Below are 22,741 nucleotides of genomic sequence, written 5' to 3' on the forward strand. Positions count from 1 at the left end.
GAACTAAGTGGGTTGCAACTTGTGAACAGATCTGGCATTCCCACTTGTTTGACTTTCCCTTACCTAGTAAGGGATAACCAAACAGAGCAACCATTAATTATAAATTAATCTTAGAAATCATTCCGTCAATGATAGAGATTCTAATCAATCAATTCCCAGTCAAGGCTTTTATTTATATTATTTAAAATCCCTCAATTTAAATCCCAATTTACTTAGCTCAACTTTTTGGAATATCTGATTAATAAAATAGCACACTTTTCTGCAACTCGTTGGGAGACGACCTGGGACTTAAAACTCCCAGTAATTTTAATTTAAACTTTCTGTGACATATTTCTAAATTGATAGACAGATTTTCGGTGAGTTAAGAACTATACTTGCAACGTAACCATTTAAATAAATTTTTAATTCACTAGCTTCTTTCTTTATTTTTTTTGTTTTTCAGTCTTTTCAGCAACTGATTTTTACCATAATTCAAAATAAATTAGCAGCCACTAAAACTCCATCTTTTCCACATGATTTTAACACAACTTAAACCCCAATTTAAGGTCTAGGGTTTTGGTTTCCAGCTGCACCCAAGAACACAAATTTATAGCTTGAATTTTATCAAATTTCATCAAAATTTCACCAAATTTTCACCAAGAATCAACCATGAATGCAACCAATTTTTAGCACAGCCAAACCATACAAAATTCACACAACTCAAACACAAATAATCAAGATTAAATTCGTTAAACCCTACCTGGTTTTGCTACTCCTAATTCGGTTAGACTTTCAGGTGGTCCTTAAGCACTTTTTTCTCCTAAATCAAATCAAGAACAAATTTAAATCCAAAAACTCTCAACTAACCAAATCTCATTCAGCATGTTATGAAGAGATTTCTCACCTTAAACTTGCTGGAAATTAACGTTTCTTGGCCCTCAAGTCAAGTTAAGCCTGATTCCTAAGGAAGAACATCAAGAAAACACATGTTTAAGTATGTTTCCTTGAAAACCAAATTGAAAGGGGAAAGGAACAGCCATATCACCTTATTTATAGCCTTGATATTTTGTATGGTTATGTAGAGGAAGAAGAGAGGATCATTTTGGTGAAATCGGAGTTTTGATTTGAGTTTTAGTTCATTAGAAATCAAGCTTTGAAGATTTAGTGTTCATGAAAGTTTCTCTCTTTTCTCTCTTGTTATTTTCGGCCAAAGGGAGTAAATGATCAGTCTTGGAGTGTCTTGTGGATTTAGGCTGAGTTTTGATTGGTTGGCTTCAAGGTGGGTTAAAATAATATTAAAACATCTCAGGTGTATAACTACTAAAGCTAGATGTATCGGAACAGTTGTAAAAACATCTCTAAAAATTATTTTCTGAGCTACTAGCATAAATGACACTAGTAACATATTTATTATGAGAATAAAACATGTATAATGAGGCCTTAGCATTGCTAAAGTCATCAGAGAGTGCTGGTGCTAAGCTGCACCAGTAAACTGTGAACCCGGTTAAACCGATTTTTTGTTTTTGACTAAAATAGACCAGGTAACCTTATAATATTATTTATAAAGCTTCTAATACTAATGTAATGATACTATTATACTATTATCTCTCTTATCTCATTAATCGAGTCCGGTACATCAAACAGAGATTATTTACGAAAACTAGAATCAAAACTCCTAACCGATACGGTTCAAAAACAAAGTTCTTCGTGACTACGTCGATGAGCTTGCCTCAAAAGAGGTCCTAGCTTTAATATGACATAACGACAATGAAGATTGAAATGCTTGATGATATAGCAGAGGTTTTTCCCTTACTGATCTTCTGGAGAAATCCGTACTTTCAGAAAAGATCTCGCGTACTTGAAATCGGGGTTGTTACACCACGCATTCGTCTTGAAATCCTCTATGAAACCCACCCAACAATTTAGTAAGGAATTAGCTATTTCTCTTCCAGTATCTCTCTCCTTAAATTCAAAAATATTAGGTTCTTGGGCTTTGAGATTTTGTGATTTAATGATGTTAGGTGTGCTTAAGTGGTGCAGAATCACTGGGCCTTGTCCCAATATCCTGTTGGTGAGGTGAAAAGTCTCAAATCCTCTTGAGTTTCTTGGTTATATGTGTTTGGATATTAAATGTGTATGTATGGATACAATGATATGAAATAGGTGATGTATATTTGTGTTTTGGAGCATAATTGAGGAGATGGAAACTTGATTGGAAACTTTGGATGCTGAATTTTGGTTGTGGAGCTTGTGAACTTGCTTAGTTGAGTTGTCTTTGGGATATACGAGAAAATTAGTTAAGGTATGGTTTTAGTTTCTCGAATTTAATATATAATGTCTCGTGAAAAAATAGGCTAGATGGCCATGAGATAGGTTGAAGCATGTATGTATGTTAAAAGTTAAAAGATTGATGATTGATGATTTTGATGATGATTGATGAGGATAATGAATGTGAATTATTGAGTGATTAATGAAAGCAAATTTGTATTGTGTATTAGTGCAAATTTAGTGGTTTTAATTAGTGCAATATGTGTTTGAAATGATATGGTTGACGATGTTGGTGTTTGATGATGATTATGTTAATTGTTTAGTATCCTTGATGATGAATGTTAAAATAGATTGAATATGGATTTGGTAAATGATGCTTATGATGAAAAAAAATGAAATGCTAAATAATGATTTTAATGATGATAGGTATGGTGAAGTGAATGAATATATATATGAGGTGGTATATTGATGTACTTGTTGGATAGTTGAGAAGTTTTGTATGAGTTTGTTTAAAATTAACGTAAGATTGGTTGTGGAAGGATGTGGAGTTGTGTTGCTGTGATATGGTAGGTTTTGGTGTTAATTATAAGCAATAAAAACTTGGTATTGAGTTATGATTTTGTGAAAATAGAGTTTGATGAATCTTGTAAAAATCTAATTTTTAGTCGAATTTCGGCGAGCCATAACTTGGCTTCTAAACTCCCAAATTATTCCAAACTTATTTCATATGAAAATTGGGTCTGTAAAGTTCACGTCGTTTGAAAAACGGATGAAAAATGTTTTAAAATGAGAAAGTTATGCACGTCGGAAGTTTGGTATGTAACGTTAAAATTCTGCAGACTTAACCATTTTTAACTGATCTGCAATGAATACGTACGCAAACCCCTCCAAACGCAGATGGGCATTTCTATCTGGCATGCATGCGTACGCAGACAAGGCAATGTGTACGTGAGATGGGCAAATTGCACTCCCATGCGTACGCGTGGTCCACGTGTATGCGTGACCCGTGTTTCAGCAAACATGAATTTTGTGTTTTAAAGCTTAATTTTGAACATCTAAACCTCTATTTTTACTCTTTTAGTCCATAAACCTTAGTTGTATGCTTAGTGATGAGGTAAAGTTAGGGAAGGTGAGGTAGCTTGGAAGTGAAGAAAGGTTTGGGTGATAAATTGTGGTTAAAGAAGTGTAGAATTGATGATGATGTATGATCAATGATAGAGTTGAGAATGATTAGATTTGTTTTATGATGTAATTGTATCTAGAGGATAATAACTTGTGAGTGAAGGAAGATTGTGAAGGAGTGATGTAAGTTGAAAAATGTAACTGGAAGGCTGGTTTGTAAATAAATTTGATTGTGATATGCCTCCGAGTAACATGTAGTGGTGTTATCCACTTGCTCCAGGTATGAATTAAGAATGAATAGATGAATGAGAACGAATTGTTATGATAATGAAATGTGTTTCTGAGTGTGACTCCTGGTAAGATGCAGTGGTGTTATCCATTTGCTCCAGATAAGAGTGATAAACCCCATGTTTAAGGTTTATCTTGTGCTTAATTTAGGGGATTTTATCACCTTTTCTCACATTTATCGAAGGAAATAGCATAGTTTCATGATTGTCTCCTAATTTGTGCTTAAGTGTGAAAAAATACTTTTTAGGCCCTTAATTGCTAATTTTGATTCACCTTTGATTCCACTAGATGCCTTGATATGTTTGTTAGTGAATTCAAATTGGAAAGGCTAGGAATGGATCAAAGGGATGGGGAGGAAAAGCATTCAAGTGGAGAACTCACAAAGAAACAAGGATTTGGGATGTTGAGATCGACGCGCATGAACAGCAGACACGCACGCGTGGATTGTGGAGTCGCATGGTGACGCCTACGCGCACATGACACGTACGTGTGGATAGGAAATTGCCAAGCGATGCGTACGCGTACATGATGCGTACGCGTCGATGCTCGCACGTGACTCACTTAAAGGCAAAATGCTGGGGGCGAATTCTGGGCTTCCCAGGCTCAGATCCAACTCAATTCTGAGGCTATTAAAGGCAAAATTCAAGGGGGAATTGACATCACTACATCACTTCACACATTAGGACATAATTTAGTTTGAGAAGTAGTTAGAGTTAGTTTCTAGAGAGAGAAGCTCTCTGTTCTCTCTAGAATTAGGATTAGTTTTAGATCTAAATCTCTCTCTTCTCTTGCTTCAATTTTTCCTTTTTCTCTTTAATTGTTCTCTGGTAATTGTAGCATTCTACTTCTCTTGTAGTTTCTTTGTATTGTTAGTTGTAGTTTATGAATTCTTTTGTAGATCTACATTTCTTTTTCAATGCAATTGATAAGTTCTTTGTTGTTTCATAATTATTTTGCCTTTCTATTGTTAATCTCTTGCTTTTGTAGCTGTAGATTCCTTTAATTCTTACAATTAATAATGTTTGTCTTTATTGCCTTCTATGTATTTGCTAAAATATTTCTTCTAGTTATGAGGTAGATTTTGTTCCTCTTGGCCTAGGTAGAGTAATTAGTGACTCTTGAGTTATCTAATTCTTTTGTTGATTGACAATTAGAAGTTGCTAATTGATTTGAATGCCACTAAAGCTAGCCTTTCATTATGAGTTGGCTAGGACTTGTGGACTCAAGTTAATTCATCCACTTGACTTTTCTCCATGGTTAGAGGTTAACTAAGTGGGAGCAATGAACGATTCTCATCACACTTGATAAAGATAGCTAGGATAGGACTTCTAGTTCTCACACCTTGCCAAGAGCTTTTTATTAGTTTAATTCCTTTGCAATTTACAATTCTTGTTTCTTATCCAAAAACCCCAAACATACATCATAACCAATAACAAGAACACCTTATTGCAATTCCTAGGGAGAACGACCCGAGGTTTGAATACTTTGGTTATTTTCATTGGCGTTTGTTTTAGTGACAACCAAATTTTTGTATGAAAGGATTATTGTTGGTTTAGAAACTATACTTTCAATGAGATTTCAATTGTGAAATTCTATATCATCAATTATTCGTTCATCAAAATGGCGCCATTGCCGGGAAATTTCAATTGTGTGCCTTGTTATTGGTTATTGTATATATGTGAATATTGTGAATATGTTTGCCTTGTGCTTCTTTGTTAGTTTTTGGTAGTTGTAGGAGTTTGTTTCCTTTGTTTCTTACTAGTTTTTGTTCTTATCTTCTCTTGCTACTATAAATTCTCAGTTTGGCTATGAGTTTGGTTCTAACTATGTTGTAGGAGATGGGAGCTACAATGAAGATATGCGTCAATGATGGGATAATCAAAGGTGGGAGGAGCCATATGCATATGATCAATCTCCATGGCAACAACCTCCACCAATACACTATAAACAAGAGCCATTCTATGATGCATACCAATCAAATGGCTATCGTGAATCTCCTTGTGACTTTCAAGAACCACCACCATATACCTATGAGCCATATCCTCAACATAACCCTCAACCATTGATAAACCCCGTTTTGACGGTTTATCTTGTATTGATTTTAAGAGATTTTAATACCTTTTACCCTCATTTATTCAATGAATTAGCATAGTTTTGTGATTATCTCCTTATTTGTGCTTAGATGTGAAAATATGCTTTTTAGACCTTAAAGTAGCTAAATTCAATTCACCTTTGATTCCACTAGATGCCTTGATATGTTTGTGAGTGATTTCAGATTGAAAAGGCTAGGAATGGATCAAAGGAGTGAAGAGGAAAGCATGCAAAGTGGAGAAATCATGAAAAGTCAAAGAAGTTGAACTCGCCCATGGACGCGCGCGCGCACCTGGCGCTTGCGCGCACCGGCGAATCACCCCATGGACGCGTACGCGTGCTGTGTGCGTACGCGTCACTGCTGGTTTATGATTTTTTAATGAAAACGTGGCCAACGAATTCTCAAGGGTTGTGGGGCCCAATCCCAACCAACTTTGGCGCCAAAGATGCTACTTAAAAGCCAAGGATTGAAGAGCAAAGGGACATGAGTTCATTCCCACTCATTAGGATTAGTTTAGAGTAGTTTTAGAGAGAGAAGCTCTCACATCTCTCTAGGATTAGGATTAAGATTAGGTTTAGTTCTTAGATCTAGATTTTAATTCATCTTCTTCTACTTCTATCCTTTCAATTCTTTGTTGTTACATTCATCTTCCATTCTTTTGTTGTAATCTCTCTTATATTATTCTTGTGTTTTGTTGTAGATCTACTTTTGTTTCTTCCTATTCTCTTTCAATTCAATTCAAGGTAAATCATAATAATTGTGTTCCTTTTGATTTGTTGTTGTTTAATTCCTTGCAATTGAGTAGTGTAGATTTACTTTTCTTGCAATTTTACTATGCTTTCCTTTTATGCCTTCCAAGTGTTTGATGAAATGCTTGGTTGGATTTTAGAATAGAATTTTATGCTCTTGGCTTGGAAAGGTAACTAGGGAAGTCTTGAGTTACTAATGTCCAAGTAATTGATGATTGGGATCCATTGACTCTAGTTCTCACTAATTGAATTAGTGGAGAGTTGGGACTTATGGACTAGGATTGATATAGGTCATTTGACTTTGCTTTACTACTAGTTAGAGGATAATTTAATGAGATTAATCCTTGCCAATTCTCATATTGTGGTTAGTGATTAGGATAGAGATCCTTGACCACCAACCCTTGCCAAGACCTTTTTAGCCATTAGTTTACTTTCTTGCCATTTATCTTTCATGCCTCTTATCAAAACCCCAAAAATAACTCATAACCAATAACAAGACACTTTATTGTAATTCCTAGGGAGAACGACCCGAGGTTCAATACTTCGGTTTATAAATTTAGGGGTTTGTTTTAGTGACAAACAATCTTTTGTATGAAAGGATTATTGTTGGTTTAGAAACTATACTTTACAACGAGATTTCATTAGTGAATTTCTAAGCCGTCAAAAATCCAATCATCAAAATGGCGCCGTTGCCGGGGAGTTGCAATGGTGTTGTGTTATTGGTTATTGTATATATGTGAATATTGTGAATATATTGCCTTTTGCTTTATTTGCTAGTTGTAAAATTTTGTTTCTCTTGATTTCTATTAGCTTTTGAATTTTATTTTCTCTTTTCATTATGAATTCTCACTTTGGCTATGAGTGTAGTTACAATTATGTTGTAGGTGATGAGAACTATAATGAGAATGTGTATCAAGGATGGGATAACCAAAGGTGGGAGGAGCCATATGCATATGATCAATCCTCTTGGCAACAACCTCCACCAATGCACTATGAAGAAGAGCCATTCTATGATGCATATCAATCAAATGGCTATGGTGAATCTCCTTGTGATTTCCAAGAACCACCACCATATGCCTATGAATCATATCCTTAACATGAACCTCAACCACACTCACAAGCCTATTTTCAACAAACATCTCCATATGACCATGATCCTTACCCACCATACCAACCTCCTTTTGAACCATATGAGCCATACATGAAACCACAATTCCAAGATTACTACTCCCAAGAACCACCTCAATACACACCACCACCTTACCAAGAAGAACCACCTTCCTATAATGAACCCTTTCTCCAAGACAATGAACCCTCCCATCCACCCTAATCTCCAATAGATGACATCCTTGATGTTCTTGTGCAAGGACAAGAAGAGATGACAAGGGATGTGCAACAATTCATGACCACCTTGGATGAGGTGGTAAACCGGCTAGCATCCCAACTTTTGGATACTCAAGGAACTCCCATGGCTACATGTGGAGAATCGATTAAAGAGCATAGCATAAAGGAGAGATTGAAAACTCTGGTGGAAAATGAGGAATGCCACTTTGTATTAGAACAATTGGAGAAGCCTATGATTATTGAAGAAAAGGAAGAAGTTGTTGAAGACTTAGGAGATGCGGAACCTCCATGGGAAGCTAAAATCAAAGAAAATCCCTCCAAGAAGAGGATGTTGAGGAGGATTGTGCATAACCTCCAAGGCATATTCTATATGAAGACTTGGAGAGAATAAAGCAAGAATTGAGTTCCCTTGATGATGAAGATCATGCATCCAATCTTCTTGGTGAAGAATCCTTTGAATTTGAAGAACCTTCTCCCAATGAATTTGAAAGTGATGTGGAGGTAGATTTCTCTCAACCTCCCATTTATGACTTGAGTGATGGAGAAGAGTTAGATGAAGTTGATGAACAAAGGATTGAGAATGAAGAAGTTTATGAAGAGGTGGAGATTGACAAGGAAGCAAACAAGGGAGTAGAGCTTGCAAGCACATTGGAGATACCTCTCCCCAAGCCACCACCATCCATTCTCTCATTCAAGTGGGTAAATTCCTTATACTTAAGCTTTGTTATTCCCCTTGAATATGGTTTGCTTGAGACGGATGGTCAACTTAGAAAAATTAGTGGCTTTAAGAGTAAAAAGGAGATGGTTAGTGGTTGGAAATGCCATTCTAGGCTCACCATGGTTACATGTTGAAAGCTTAATAGCAAGAGTTGGTGTAGAACTAGATTGCTTGGGTCTAGAAGGATGTTTGGTTACTTTGTTGAGAATTCACCTTGCTCACCACCCACATGGATTAATGATAATCAACTTGGAGATGGGTGTGAAGACAAAATATGGGATCCGGGAACACATGAGGATCAACATTGGGAGCCCATGGTTTGTGAAGAACTCCATCAAAGTTTGGGGATATTAATCTTGAATAATGAAGCTTATTAGAAGTCCAAGTATTGGTGGAAGTTCCAAGATGAATACAAGCACAAGCCACCTTGAGAGGAGCTCCCCATAAGTCCAACTTAAGGACAATAAATAAAAGTGCTAGGTGGGAGACACCCCACCATGGTAAAATCCTTTCATTTTCTCTTTTGTACATATTGGTAGAACTAGTTTAATTTCATGTTTAGATTAGTTGGTTGAGTTTAATTAGTATTTTATCATGTTAAATAAGGTTTTAGGGTGTTTTGGTAGATGCTTGGAGGTTTAGAATATTTGGATTGGTGCAAAAACATAGAGAAAAATTTTGGAAAAAAAACAGAGCACCTTCCACGCGTACGCGCACTTCACGCGTACGCGTGCATCAAGCATTTTCGACCATCCACGCGCGCGCGCCATGCATGCGTACGCGTGGATTGAGAAGTTTCACATTCCATACATTTTCCAGAGAGTTATGCCTACTGGTGGACGAAATTGTGATCCTTAATTAATGGCTCCTTGGCATGTGCCAAGGAGAACTAATTTAACTAACTGATTAGGGAAGCTCACAACTCCGTTCAGCTGACCAGCAAGTGTACTGGGTCGTCCAAGTAATACCTTACGTGAGTAAGGGTCGAATCCACAGAGATTATTGGTTTGAAGCAATCAATATTTATTTTATCAGTCTTAGTTAGGATGTCAACAAGGATTAATTTGGATTAAAAGTGAAATTACTGGATTTGATAAAAGAGGGAACAATGTTACTTTGATTTGCAGTACTGGGGAATATGTTGGAGTTTTGGAGATGCTTTGTCCTCTGACTTCAACTCTTCCTTGAGATCCTCTTCTCACACGCAGGTTCCTTCCATGGCAAGCTCTATGTAGGGTGTCACCGTTGTCAGTGGCTACTTCCCATCCTCGCAGTGAAAACTATGCTCACGCACTCTGTCACAGTACGGCTAATCACCGGTTGGTTCCCGCTCCTACTGGAATAGAATCACTCTTTTGCGTCTGTCACTAACGCCCAGCAGGTTAAAGTTTGAAGCACGTCACAGTCATTCAATCCCGGAATCCTACTCGGAATACCACAGACAAGGTTTAGACTTTCCGGATTCTCATGAATGCCGCCATCAATCCGGCTTATACCACGAAGATTCTGTTGGGGAATCTAAGAGATATTCATTCAATCTGATGTAGAACGGAGGTGGTTGTCAGGCACACGTTCATGGGTTGAGGAAGGTGATGAGTGTCACGGATCATCACCTTCTCCACAGTTAAGCGCGAATAAACATCTTAGATAAGAACAAGCGTGTTTGAATGGAAAACAAAGGAATTGTATTAAATCATCGAGACGCTGCAGAGCTCCTCACCCCCAACAATGGAGTTTAGAGACTCATGCCGTCAAAAGTATGTAATTCAGATCTGAAAATGTCATGAGGTACAAGATAAGTCTGTAAAAGTTGTTTAAATAGTAAACTAGTAACCTAGGTTTACAGAAAAGTGAATAAACTAAGATAATTGGTGCAGAAATCCACTTCTGGGGCCCACTTGGTGTGTGCTGGGGCTGAGACTAATGCTTTCCACGTGTGGAGGCCTTTCTTGGCGTCAAACTCCAGGTTTTGACGTGTTTTGGGCGTTCAACTCCGGATCATGACGTTTTTCTGGCGTTTAACTCCAGACAGCAGCATGTACTTGGCGTTCAACGCCAAGTTACGTCGTCTATCCTTGCGCAAAGTATGGACTATATATATTGCTGGAAAGCCCTGGATGTCTACTTTCCAACGCCGTTGAGAGCGCGCCAATTGGACTCCTGTAGCTCCAGAAAATCCATTTCGAGTGCAGGGAGGTCAGGATCCAACAGCATCAGCAGTCCTTTTTCAGCCTAAGTCAGATTTTTGCTCAGCTCCCTCAATTTCAGCCAGAAAATACCTGAAATCACAGAAAAACACACAAACTCATAGTAAAGTCCAGAAATATGATTTTTGCCTAAAAACTAATATTATTTTACTAAAAACTAACTGAAACATGCTAAAATCTACATGAAATTACCCCCAAAAAGCGTACAAAATATCCGCTCATCACAACACCAAACTTAAACTGTTGCTTGTCCTCAAGCAACTAGATAAATAAAATAGGTTTTAACAGAAATAAAGAATAATATTTTAGAGTTTTAAATGAAGCTTAGATTCTTATTAGATGAGTGGGGCTTGTAGCTTTTTGTTTCTGAACAGTTTTGGCATCTCCCTGTATCTTTTAAATTTCAGAATGATTGGCATCCTTAGGAACTCAGAATTCAGATAGTATCATTGACTCTCCTAGTGTAGTATGTTGATTCTTGAACACAGTTATTTTATGAGTCTTGGCTGTGGCCCTAAGCACTTTGTTTTCCAGTATTACCACCAGATACATAAATGCCACAGACACATAACTGGGTGAACCTTTTCAGATTGTGACTTAGCTTTGCTAAAGTCCCCAGTTAGTGGTGTCCAGAGCTCTTAAGCACACTCTTTTGCTTTGGATCACGACTTTAACCACTCAGTCTCAAGCTTGTAACTTGGACCTGCATGCCACAAGCATATGGTTAGGGACAGCTTGGTTTAGCCGCTTAGGCCTGGATTTTATTTCCTTGGGCCCTCCTATCCATTGATGCTCAAAGCCTTGGATCCTTTTTTTTTCTTAGCTAGTGCTCATGGCTTGTTTTTTTTTTTTTTTTTTTTTTTTGAACTGCTTTTCTTGCTTCAAGAATCAATTTCATGATTTTTCAGATCATCAATGATATTTTTCGTGTTCCTCATCCTTTCAGGAGCCAATATTCATCAAATTCAAAGTACAATTTATGCACTGTTCAAGCATTCATTCAGAGAACAAAAAGTATTGCCACCACATATAATTAATTATAGTCTTTATTACTAAGAACTCATAAATATAGATTACTTCTTTATTCTAAAAAAAAATTCTACTACTTTATTTATGCCTGATGATGATGAGAAAAATAAATTATAGCTTAATTGGAAATAAAATCAAAATAGATATGCTAAGTACTACTACTCCTATATAACTTCTAAGGTAAAATTCTATAATAATACTATCACAGAGTTAAAGCTGGAATTAGAACTTAACAACCTGTATTTTGGGAAGTGGATGTTCCTTTAGTCTGTGGGATGCCTTCAAGAATTAATTTCTGATGCTTCAGCTCCCTTAAGTTGCCATCTTAATGAGTTTTAGCTCAGTGATTGGCAAATCACACCAAACTCTTGTTCCTGTTTCATAAAAAGATAAGATGAGTTGAAAAAGATATTAAAAATATTTGAAAAAAAGAATTGGATTGAAAAAAAAAAAGATTTGTGTTTATAAATTAAGATACATTTGATATTTTTGAAAAAGGGATTTTAGAAATTAGGGTTCTTAGAAAACCAATTTAATTTTGAAGGATGATATTTTGAAACATGTTTATGCAAGAAATCATGAATTGAAACTTAAAAATTTAGAAAAATTTTAAAGAAAAACGAATTTTACCTCCTCCCCACCATCCTGGCGTTAAACGCCCAGGATGCTAGCAAACTGGCGTTAAACGCCCAGAAGGTGCATCTTTCTGGCGTTTAACGCCCAGAAGATGCTCCTTTCTGGCGTTTAACGCCCAGATGGCTACCCTTACTGGCGTTAAACGCCCAGCGGGAGCTTCTTTTGGGCGTTTAACGCCCAAAGTATTTCTTACTGGCTTTTTCATGCCAGTGAGCTTCCAAATTTCCCTGTAACTCTGTGACTTCAACCAATTGCTATTTCACCTTTTGAAGATACTTGGACTCAAACCTGTAAAGAAAATCAATACGAATAAAATTAAATTTTGTGATTGGCTGGGTTGCCTCCCAGCAAGCGCTTCTTTAATGTCTTTTAGCTGGACTGAGTTTTAATCAAGTCTCAGTTTTGAGCATTCTTGCTTAAAATTGCCTTCAAGATAATGTTTGACTCTTTGTCCATTAACAATGAACTTTTTGTTAGAGTCATTATCCTGAAGCTCTATGTATCCATATGGTGACACGTTTGTAATGACATATGGACCTCTCCACCGGGATTTTAATTCCCCAGGGAATAATTTGAGCCTAGAATTGAATAGCGGAACTTTTGCCCCGGATCAAAGACTCTGGATGACAATTTCTTATCATGCCATCTTTTCGCTTTCTCTTTGTAAATCTTTGCATTTTCGAAAGCATTGAGTCTAATTTCCTCTAGCTCTGATTCGAGACTCTCAGCCATATTGACCTCTCTTACCAGAGAGTCAATTATATCAACATTCATGCAGTCATTTGGGGTGTCTGGATGTTGCATGGCTTTAACAACATTCAGCTTGAACTCTTCCTCATTGACTCTCAAGGTTACTTCCCCTTTTTGGACATCAATGAGGGTTCGGCCAGTTGCTAGGAAAGGTCTTCCTAGAATGAGAGTTGCACTCTTGTGCTCCTCCATTTCCAGCACCACAAAGTCAGTAGGAAAGGCAAATGGCCCAACCTTGACTATCATGTCCTCAATCACACCCGATGGGTATTTAATGGAGCCATCAGCAAGTTGAAGACATATCCTGGTTGGTTTGATTTCTTCAGTTAAACCAAGCTTTCTGATAGTAGATGCAGGCATTAGGTTGATACTTGCCCCAAGATCACATAAAGCTTGCTTGGTACAATTACCCTCTAATGTGCATGGTATCATAAAGCTCCCAGGATCTTTAAGCTTCTCAGGTAAGCTTTTCAGAATGACTGCACTGCATCTTCAGTGAGGTAGACTTTTTCAGTTTCCCTCCAATCCTTCTTATGACTTAAGATTTCTTTCATGAACATAGCATAAGAAGGTATTTGCTCAAGTGCTTCTGCAAACGGAATCTTTATTTCAAGAGTCCTGAGATAGTCTGCAAAGCGGGTAAATTGCTTATCCTGTTCCGCTTGGCGGAGTTTTTGAGGATAAGGCATTTTGGCTTTATATTCCTCAACCTTAGTTGTTGCAGGTTTATTACTACAGACGTGGGTTGGGAAGCCTTTTAGAAGGGTTGTTATCAGCACTTGTATGTGACTGATTCCCCACTGGTATTTGAATGCCAGTGGTGGGAGCTGGAGTGGCGTTAGACGCCCCTTCCTTGTTGTTACTGGCGTTTGAACGCCAGCTTTGTCCCTTTCTGGGCTCGGACTGTCTTCAGGGGGATTCTGAGTATTCACTTGTTCATTTTTGGTTTCCTGCTGCTTTGAAGTGAGGTATTTAATGTTTTCCCACTCTTAATTGAACTGCTTGACATTCTTCTGTTATTTGTCTTGACAGTTGTTTTCTGTCTGCTTTAATTGTACTTCCATGTTCCTGTTAGCCATTCTTGTTTCCTGTAATATTTCCTTGAATTCGGCTAGCTGTTGAGTTAGAAAGTCCAATTGCTGATTGAATTCATTAGCCTGATCTACTGGACTGAGTTCTGCAGTTACTGTTTTAGCTTCTTCTTTCATGAAATATTCATTGCTTAAGTACAGATGTTGATTTCTGGCAACTGTATCAATAAGCTCTTGAGCCTCTTCAATTGTTTTTCTCATATGTATAGATCCACCAGCTGAGTGGTCTAGAGAAATCTGAGCTTTTTCTGTAAGCCCATAGTAGAAGATGTCTAATTGCACCCATTCTGAAAACATTTCAGAGGGGCATTTTCTTAGCAGCTCTCTGTATCTCTCCCAGGCATCATAAAGAGATTCATTATCTCCTTGTTTGAAGCCTTGGATGCTTAGCCTTAGCTGTGTCATCCTTTTTGGAGGGAAATAGTGATTCAGGAATTTTTCTGACAGCTGTTTCCATGTTTTTATGCTGTTCTTAGGCTGGTTATTTAACCACCTCTTAGCTTGATCTTTTACAGCAAATGGAAACAGTAATAGTCTGTAGACATCCTGATCTACTTCCTTATCATGTACTGTATCAGCAATTTGCAGAAATTGTGCCAGAAACTCTGTAGGTTCTTCATGTGGAAGACCAGAATACTGGCAGTTTTGCTGCACCATGATAATGAGCTGAGGATTCAGCTCAAAGCTACTAACTCCAATGGAGGGTATACAAATACTACTCCCATATGAAGCAGTAGTGGGGTTAGCATATGACCCCAGAGTCCTCTTGGACTGTTCATTCATACTTACTTCCATAATGGAATACAAGTTGAGAATTTATATGTTAATTTTAAAAAAAAATGGAATAAGTAATAACAATATATAAAAAAAAGAGTTAAAATATATATATATATATATATATTTTTTTTTTAAATTTTTTTTTTAAAAAAAATAAAATAAAAATGAAATAAATAAAAGAAAGTGGAAATATTTTAAAATTGAAAATTGAATTTTTATAAATGATTTTCGAAAAAAAAAATAGTTCAAAATTAGTTAGAAAAACAAAAATTTTTTTTGAATTTTGAAATTTTATGATGAAAGAGAAAAACACACAATAGACACAAGACTTAAAATTTTTAGATCTAATGCTCCTTAATTTTCGAAAATTTTTGGAGGGAAAACACCAAGGAACACCAAACTTAAAAATTTTAAGATCAAGACACAAGAAAAACTCAAGAACACTTTGAAGATTCACAAGAACACCAAGAACACAAGAAAGAACACCAAACTTAAAATTTTTAGAAAATCAAGACAAGTTTTCGAAAATTATAAAAAGATTAACAATAAAACACCAAACTTAGAGTTTGGTACAAGATTAAATCAAGAAAAATTATTTTTGAAAAAGATTCTCAAAGTATTGGTGCTCCTTATCAAGAATATGACCCTTCTATTCTAGCCAAATGGCCAAAAAGGGTAACAAATTGTTATGAATGGGTATATTCCTCTTAGAAGACTAATACTTTGGATTAGTATAAGAAAAACGAGAAAAGCCACAAAACAAGAAAAATTAAAGATCAAACAAGAAATATAAACATGAACAACTTGAAGATCAATGAAGAACAAAGAACACAAGTCGAAAATTTTAAAGAAAAATATAAGATATGCAATTGACACCAAACTTAGAACAAGACACTAAACTCACGAAAATTAGCAACTAATAACGAAAAATGATAAATTTTGAAAAGAAATTTTTGAAAAGAAACTATCCTATCAAGATTTAATGACTCTATAACAATAAAAATAAAAATAAATTATTCCTAATCTAAGAAATAAAATAAGCCTTCAATTGTCCAAACTCAATAATCCCCGGCAACGGCGCCAAAAACTTGGTGGACGAAATTGTGATCCTTAATTAATGGCTCCTTGGCATGTGCCAAGGAGAACTAATTTAACTAACTGATTAGGGAAGCTCACAACTCCGTTCAGCTGACCAGCAAGTGTACTGGGTCGTCCAAGTAATACCTTACGTGAGTAAGGGTCGAATCCACAGAGATTATTGGTTTGAAGCAATCAATATTTATTTTATCAGTCTTAGTTAGGATGTCAACAAGGATTAATTTGGATTAAAAGTGAAATTACTGGATTTGATAAAAGAGGGAACAATGTTACTTTGATTTGCAGTACTGGGGAATATGTTGGAGTTTTGGAGATGCTTTGTCCTCTGACTTCAACTCTTCCTTGAGATCCTCTTCTCACACGCAGGTTCCTTCCATGGCAAGCTCTATGTAGGGTGTCACCGTTGTCAGTGGCTACTTCCCATCCTCGCAGTGAAAACTATGCTCACGCACTCTGTCACAGTACGGCTAATCACCGGTTGGTTCCCGCTCCTACTGGAATAGAATCACTCTTTTGCGTCTGTCACTAACGCCCAGCAGGTTAAAGTTTGAAGCACGTCACAGTCATTCAATCCCGGAATCCTACTCGGAATACCACAGACAAGGTTTAGACTTTCCGGATTCTCATGAATGCCGCCATCAATCCGGCTTATACCACGAAGATTCTGTTGGGGAATCTAAGAGATATTCATTCAATCTGATGTAGAACGGAGGTGGTTGTCAGGCACACGTTCATGGGTTGAGGAAGGTGATGAGTGTCACAGATCATCACCTTCTCCACAGTTAAGCGCGAATAAACATCTTAGATAAGAACAAGCGTGTTTGAATGGAAAACAAAGGAATTGTATTAAATCATCGAGACGCTGCAGAGCTCCTCACCCCCAACAATGGAGTTTAGAGACTCATGCCGTCAAAAGTATGTAATTCAGATCTGAAAATGTCATGAGGTACAAGATAAGTCTGTAAAAGTTGTTTAAATAGTAAACTAGTAACCTAGGTTTACAGAAAAGTGAATAAACTAAGATAATTGGTGCAGAAATCCACTTCTGGGGCCCACTTGGTGTGTGCTGGGGCTGAGACTAATGCTTTCCACGTGTGGAGGCCTTTCTTGGCGTCAAACTCCAGGTTTTGACGTGTTTTGGGCGTTCAACTCCGGATCATGACGTTTTTCTGGCGTTTAACTCCAGACAGCAGCATGTACTTGGCGTTCAACGCCAAGTTACGTCGTCTATCCTTGCGCAAAGTATGGACTATTATATATTGCTGGAAAGCCCTGGATGTCTACTTTCCAACGCCGTTGAGAGCGCGCCAATTGGACTCCTGTAGCTCCAGAAAATCCATTTCGAGTGCAGGGAGGTCAGGATCCAACAGCATCAGCAGTCCTTTTTCAGCCTAAGTCAGATTTTTGCTCAGCTCCCTCAATTTCAGCCAGAAAATACCTGAAATCACAGAAAAACACACAAACTCATAGTAAAGTCCAGAAATATGATTTTTGCCTAAAAACTAATATTATTTTACTAAAAACTAACTGAAACATGCTAAAATCTACATGAAATTACCCCCAAAAAGCGTACAAAATATCCGCTCATCACCTACGACGCGCCAATGTTGTGCCTTTGGCACAAACCTATTTGCGCGCTCGCGCACATGACGCGTACGCGCGGATCCCCTTTTCTCAACACTCCTCTTTTCTTCCCCTCTTTCCATTTCTTTCCTCCTCCTTTCTTCTTTCCCTCCCCTACCCTTCATCCAACACTTCCAAACACCATGGATAACCATTTATTTTAGTTAGTTAATTAGTTAGTCGGTTAGTTAATTCGTTAGTTTTAGTTTAGTTTTCATTTTATTTTCTCTCTTTTCATTATAAGTGTTGGATTATTGACTTTGTTTACTATACATTGCTGCCCCTTATTGCCTAAATGCTATTTTAGCATGAATGTTTTTAGATAATCTTTGTTGGATTCTATTGTTGAGGTTATATTTTGTTACTTGGTTTTAAGTTCTTCATGCTTACTTTTTAAGAATACCAACTGATGAGAATTACCTTTGAGATTGTAACTCTTTTGAATTGCATGTTGTAGCTAGCCACCATGTGATTTGAACTCTTTCTTTGATTGGGCAATTTCTTGATGGATGTTATGCATTTACCTTAATGCATGGTGTTCATGATTATATGCATCCATATGTGTTTGGCTTGAATGCTTTCATGCTTCTTTAATGCTTGTTTTACCTTACAAGTTCACTTAAAGCATCTCAAGCATACTAGAATGAGTAAAGTGCATGCTTCTTTTGTGACATAGCTTTTTATGCTAATGTGTGTTCTAAACCGCGCAATTTAGAATTCACACACCTATTTGTCATTAATGTCACACTAATTCACTCACTCAATTCTAGTGATTAGTACCTCATTCCAACAATGTATGCTTCCTTGCTTTTATATCTTCTCATCTTATGATGTTATATTTTTGTCTTTCATGACGAATGTACCACAAGCAATAACGGAAGCAAGACTAAGAACACGTAGCAATCCAGAGAGTCGCCGTACCCCCTTGCTCATCTTTGAGTGCACCGAGGACGGTGCAAACTTTAAGTGTGGGGAGGTCGTCCGACCGGTCGGCGATTTTGGGTGACAAATTTCTAATCCCAACACTTTTGCATTTCATTCTAGGATTTTAGGATTTTTACTTTCATTTTCTTAGTTTTGCATATGTAAACACAATAAGCTTAGTCAAAATAATAAAATTTTTCAAGAATTCTATCTATAGGGCACCTCAATTGATTGAGTAAAAAAATTTTCATTAAGCTTGCTTGAAAAAAACTTTTCATTAAGCTTGCTTGAAGTATATATATTGTGGAACATGAATTTTTGAGCTAAGAACACAAGCAAGTGAGTTTTGAGCCTATTGATGTGGTTACATCTTATAACCACTTATTTTCCTTCTTGTGTGCATTATTCTCTTTCTATGATTGTAATCTTTAATTTGTTTGATTATTTATGTCCATTATTTTGTGTATTCATGCATTTATATGATTGAGGCCATCATTTCAATTTGCTCACTTACCCAAATGGCCTTACCTTTTATTTTCCATTGTTAGCCAACTTTGAGCCTACGATTAACCCACTTTGTTCTTAATTTAGCACATTACAAGCCTAAAATGGAAAACAATAAATGTCCTTATTTGGATCTTTGATTAGCTTAGGCTAGTGTGTGTGAGCATCATTCAAGAGTGGAAAAACTTGGGACATTGGGTGAATAAAAGGGTGTATTTTGTATTTTGTTGAAAATATTGGGAATTGGGTACATACTCATGTAGTGCTCAAATGTAAAAAAACTTATGCATTGATGCTCTTGTATATAGAAAGAAAAAATGAGAAAAACAAAAGAAAAAGAAAAAAAAGAAAAGCAATATGAAAAAGAAAAGAAAAAGAAAAATAATATGGAAAAGAAAAAAAATTGAAAAAGAAAGAAATAAAAAGGGGACAAAATGCCCCAAAATAAAGTTCAAATAAAATCAATGCATATGTGGTGATAACAAAAAAAAATGCATGAGTATGTGAAAAAGTGAGGAATGGGTAGTTAGGTTAGCACTTAATTGTATAGGATGTCATAGGTTAGGTGGGAAGTTTAAGCTTATCAAAGATACAAATTTCAAGCTCACTTAACCATATATGCATCCTACCTTGACCCTAGCCCCATTACAACCTAAAGAAAAGACCTCATGATACTTGTATGCATGCATGAAATATTTGTTGATTGTTAGAAGAAAAACAAATCTTGGAAAGCATGATTAGGGGAGAATTGAGTGAATCAACCCTAAACACTTGAGCGAATAGAGTGTAAACACATCCGGTGAGGGTTCGATGCTCGACTACATGTTTCCACCTACAATCATCACTTTTCATGCAAGTTTGTAAAAATATTTAATAGCTCAATTCAATTGTGGTTTGGCATGGTTGTTAATACCTTTTGCCCTTGTGCTTATATATGTATTCTTGGGAATTGATTTATTTTGACCAAGCAATTGCATTCATTTAGATAGTTGCATATAAGTAGATTGCATTTAGTTAATTTCCATTGAATAAACGCCATACCCTTACTTCATTCTTGGTTTAGCATGAGGACATGCTAAGGTTTAAGTGTGGGGAGGTTGATAAACCTCGTTTTGACGGTTTATCTTGTATTGATTTTAAGAGATTTTAATACCTTTTACCCTCATTTATTCAATGAATTAGCATAGTTTTGTGATTGTCTCCTTATTTGTGCTTAGATGTGAAAACATGCTTTTTAGACCTTAAAGTAGCTAAATTCAATTCACCTTTGATTCCACTAGATGCCTTGATATGTTTGTTAGTGATTTCAGATTGAAAAGGCTAGGAATGGATCAAAGGAGTGAAAAGGAAAGCATGCAAAGTGGAGAAATCATGAAAAGTCAAAGAAGTTGAACTCGCCCATGGACGCGCGCGCGCACCTGGCGCTTGCGCACACCGGCGAATCACCCCATGGACGCGTACGCATGCTGTGCACGTACGCGTCGGTGCTGGTTTATGATTTTTTAATGAAAATGTGGCCAACGAATTCTCAAGGGTTGTGGGGCCCAATCCCAACCAACTTTGGCGCCAAAGATGCTATTTAAAGCCAAGGATTGAAGAGCAAAGGGACATGAGTTCATTCCCACTCATTAGGATTAGTTTAGAGTAGTTTTAGAGAGAGAAGCTCTCACATCTCTCTAGGATTAGGATTAAGATTAGGTTTAGTTCTTAGATCTAGATTTTAATTCATCTTCTTCTACTTCTATCCTTTCAATTCTTTGTTGTTACATTTATCTTCCATTCTTTTGTTGTAATCTCTCTTATATTATTCTTGTGTTTTGTTGTAGATCTACTTTTGTTTTTTCCTATTCTCTTTCAATTCAATTCAAGGTAAATCATAATAATTGTGTTCCTTTTGATTTGTTGTTGTTTAATTCCTTGCAATTGAGTAGTGTAGATTTACTTTTCTTGCAATTTTACTATGCTTTCCTTTTATGCCTTCCAAGTGTTTGATGAAATGCTTGGTTGAATTTTAGAATAGAATTTTATGCTCTTGGCTTGGAAAGGTAACTAGGGAAGTCTTGAGTTACTAATGTCCAAGTAATTGATGATTGGGATCCATTGACTCTAGTTCTCACTAATTGAATTAGTGGAGAGTTGGGACTTATGGACTAGGATTGATATAGCTCATTTGACTTTTCTATACTACTAGTTAGAGGATAATTTAATGAGATTAATCCTTGCCAATTCTCATATTGTGGTTAGTGATTAGGATAGAGATCCTTGACCACCAACCCTTACCAAGACCTTTTTAGCCATTAGTTTACTTTCTTGCCATTTATCTTTCATGCCTCTTATCAAAACCCCAAAAATAACTCATAACCAATAACAAGACACTTTATTGTAATTCCTAGGGAGAACGACCCGAGGTTCAATACTTCGGTTTATAAATTTAGGGGTTTGTTTTAGTGACAAACAATCTTTTGTATGAAAGAATTATTGTTGGTTTAGAAACTATACTTTACAACGAGATTTCATTAGTGAATTTCTAAGCCGTCAAAAATCCAATCATCAACCATACTCACAAGCCTCTTTTCACCAACCACCTCCATATGACCTTAATCCTTACCCACCATTCCAACAACCATATGAGCCATATGAACCATACATAGAGCCACCACCATCCTAACATCACCACTTCCAAGAGCCACCTCTCCATACTATTACCAAGACGAACCATCTCCAATGTATGAAAATTTTCAACCACAAGATGAATTCTACCTTCCACCACCACCTTCCATGGAGGAATATTCATGTCCATCGATCCAAGAGCCATATGATCCTAATCATGTAATCCAAGTGGAACAAGAGTCAAGAGATCGTCTCAAGGAAGTATTGGATCAATTTCAAGCAACCATGGAGCGTGTTGTGCAACAAGTAGAAAGAGTGGAAAGTGTTGAACCGCTACAACCCTACCAAGAAGAACCACCTTTCTATTATGAACCCTTTCTCCAAAATAATGAATGCTTTCATCTACCCCAATATCCAATAGATGACACCCTTGATGTCCTTGTTCAAGGACAAGAGGAGATACTAGAATTCACGGCCACCTTGGCCGAGGTAGTGAGCCGATTAGCCTCCCAATGCTTGGACACTCAAAGAACTCCCATGGCAAGATATGGACATACAAAGTCTTATGCTTAAGTCATAATTCAGAGATGGCAAGGTATTACGACCTCTAAAATAAAAATTTAGTAAATATATTAGTATGAATGATTGATTATAACTAGGAGCCTTTGTGGAAAAAGGGGTAAACAAAAACCGCAACTCAAAAGCGCATCACTCCGATCGATAACGTATCGAATAAGGATAGACCAACGCGAGATTATATATATACAAAAGAGTGTCAAAAAAAGGAATATCAAGACTCAGGATCCGGCTGCGAAGATAACCGGTCCGAGCATAACAATATATACATATGATAAAATAAGGAAAACCCCAAAGGGAAACCCAAAGGGACACAAATACATAAAACCTATTCTCCAAATTCTCCCATAAGAGGA

The sequence above is a fragment of the Arachis stenosperma genome, chromosome 1 (genome assembly GCF_014773155.1).
Source record: "Arachis stenosperma cultivar V10309 chromosome 1, arast.V10309.gnm1.PFL2, whole genome shotgun sequence".
Lineage (NCBI taxonomy): Eukaryota > Viridiplantae > Streptophyta > Magnoliopsida > Fabales > Fabaceae > Arachis > Arachis stenosperma.